At 50.1% G+C, this 2,430-nt stretch overlaps 1 long non-coding RNA gene across 1 annotated transcript; it reads left to right on the top strand.

Annotated features, from left to right (window-relative positions):
• The first annotated feature begins 525 nt into the window (after positions 1-525).
• Positions 526-2,167, top strand: LOC138845247 (uncharacterized). The gene is made up of 2 exons (XR_011382134.2): positions 526-831; positions 1,585-2,167. It is a non-coding gene; the product is annotated as an uncharacterized LOC138845247 (long non-coding RNA).
• The last annotated feature ends 263 nt before the right edge of the window (positions 2,168-2,430 follow it).

The raw sequence follows: 2,430 nt of genomic DNA, 5'->3' as shown, positions 1-2,430 counted from the left end.
CTCGCTGTTGAAAGAATGCATTGTCCACGCTAAAGGGAGCGCGCGGGTAGCACATGACAAATCTGAGCTGTTAACTGATAGATGAGCAATGAAAAGCATCCTGACATCATTAAGGTGTTCCTGAACATGCTGTCTGCTGCAGCCTCAGCCACATGCAACTGCCTGGAGACAGAATGGCTGGCAGTGGCACCAGAGCCTACCTTAGGAGTCACCAAAGTGGGCGTTCCAACCCATTGGGATTTTTCCTGGGCTCTGCCATTCTGTGGTGACTGCTACAGAGCCTCACCTCTCTGCCGACATTCTTAGACGGCAGTGTTCTCTCCAACCTATGAAAATAAACTTGCCTGTGACTTCTCAAAGTATACCCAGACTTTGCGAGCAGTTCCTCTGTGCTACCTCCCACCTCAGCTTCTGGAATCTTCCTCGGATCCCCCAGGGCATCCGCATCTGGCCACGCCCCTCTGTGGAGCAGGCAGCCAGTGCTGCAGCTCCTCATGGCTCCACCACCAGAGCTCAGCACCGACAGGGACTTGGGGGCAGACGTCCTGCTGAGTGGCGCGTGAGATGAAGCTTGCCAGGGCTGGCAAGGGCAACTCTTGAAAATTCTTAAGCCCTGGAACGCTGTGTGCAGGGCGAGAAGCAACTGCTCACCCTCACTACCAACGCTGTGGCATTCTGAGTGTCTAAGGAAGACCGTGGGTGTAGGTCAAGCAGTGAGCAGGCTGACTCATTTCCTCCTGGCGCAGTCACGCGACTTCCTTTCAGGGACTCCAGTGGCCAGAGGGCTGAAACCCATGCGTCACTGCACAGCAGCAGGCTCCACTCTTGGGGGTAAGTTGTTTTACCTCCCACCACGCATGGAGACTTTTGTAAATCTGCTTCCGAGTCAGGGGTTCCACGGGGCCAACTCGGTTCTGTCTCTTATGAGCTGTGTGACTTTGAGCAGGTCACTTAGCAATTTGATTTTCCTGTCTGTAAACCAGGGGGAGGTGATGGCACCTGTACCATAAAAGATGCTGTAGACCAAACAGTAGCAACAGCGAAGAACTCAGCCCAGTGTTGGGCACTCTGAAAGGGTGTTGTGAATATTCACTACTGATTGCTAGACCTGTTTATAGGCCACCCTCTGAAGGAAGTGCTTGAGTCACTTCTTCAGTCCTGTGACAACTCTCAAAGGTAGGGAGTGTGTTTATAATCACCATGCCGCACTGCTGAACCTGGCTTCCCTAAGAGAAATAGGTTAATGTCAGTGGCTATTCCTGTCTGCAATTTTCCCTTGAAAAATTGCTCCAGGATGAGCACTTCCTAAGGGGGAGCTTTCTCCATTAGCTAGATGGGAGGGGAAGTGTGAGGGCAAACCCTGACCTGCCATTACTGAGAATCAGCTGTGGAAGTGAGTCGTCCATCTCTCACCACTGGGCTGGAAGTGGTGATTAATGGGCAGCATTTAAGATTAATAGTCTTTCTGGCCCAGCGCTGTGGCATAGCGGATAAAGCCACTGCCTGCAGTGCCGGTATCCCCTATGGGCTCCGGTTTGAGTCCTGGCTGCTCCTCTTTCACTCCAGCTCTCTGCTTTGGCCTAGGAAAATCCTTGGACCCCTGCACCCACGTGGGATACCTGGAGGAAGCTCCTGGCTCCCGGCTTCACATCAGCTCAGCTCCAGTCATTGCAGCCATCTGGGGAATGAACCAGCAGATGGAAGATCTCTCTCTCTCTCTCTGCCTCTGCCATTCTATAACTCTGCCTTTCAAATAAATATATAAATCTTTTTTTAAATGTTCAAGGAAAATATAATTAAAAGCTTATTAAAGATTGTATTAAAAGATTAATATGCTTTCGGAGGGAGGCCAACACTGTGGGACAGTGGGTTAAAGCCCTGGCCTGCAGTGCCAGCATCCCGGATGGGCGCCGGTTTGCATCCTGGCTGCTCTACTCCTGATCCAGCCCTGAACCAGTGGGCCCCTGCACCCATGTGGGAGACCTGGAAGAAGTTACTGGCTCCTGGCTTTGGATCAGCTCAGCTTCGGCTGTCACGGCCATTTGGGGAGTGAACCAGCAGATGGAAGACCTCTTTCCACTGGATGGAAGACCTCTCTCTCTCTTTCTGGCTCTACAACTCTCTGTTACTCTGTCTTTCAAATAAATAAATCTTTAAAAAAGATTAATATACCTTCTTGTTTAAGTTTTGTAAATTAAAAGCCTCAGAAATATGAACTCAGAGAGTGAAGAAAAGAAGGACAAAGTAGAGCAGTATCCTCTTTCAAGTTATCACGTTCACTCAATCCCCTCCTGCCAACGTTTAGAGACTTGCCTGTCACTTGTCCATGTCACATGGCTTTCCTTTTCTCCCTTCTCACCTAATATCACTAAGGGACATGAGTTCCAACCAAAATGCATACCATGGATCCTGAGCACAGTTTCCAAGTTA

This window comes from Oryctolagus cuniculus, chromosome 14 (assembly GCF_051225735.1).
Source record: "Oryctolagus cuniculus isolate XC-2025 breed Fujian yellow rabbit chromosome 14, ASM5122573v1, whole genome shotgun sequence".
Classification (NCBI taxonomy): domain Eukaryota; kingdom Metazoa; phylum Chordata; class Mammalia; order Lagomorpha; family Leporidae; genus Oryctolagus; species Oryctolagus cuniculus.
The sequence above is the reverse complement of the archived record's forward strand: the minus strand, read 5'-3'. Positions and strand labels throughout refer to the sequence as shown.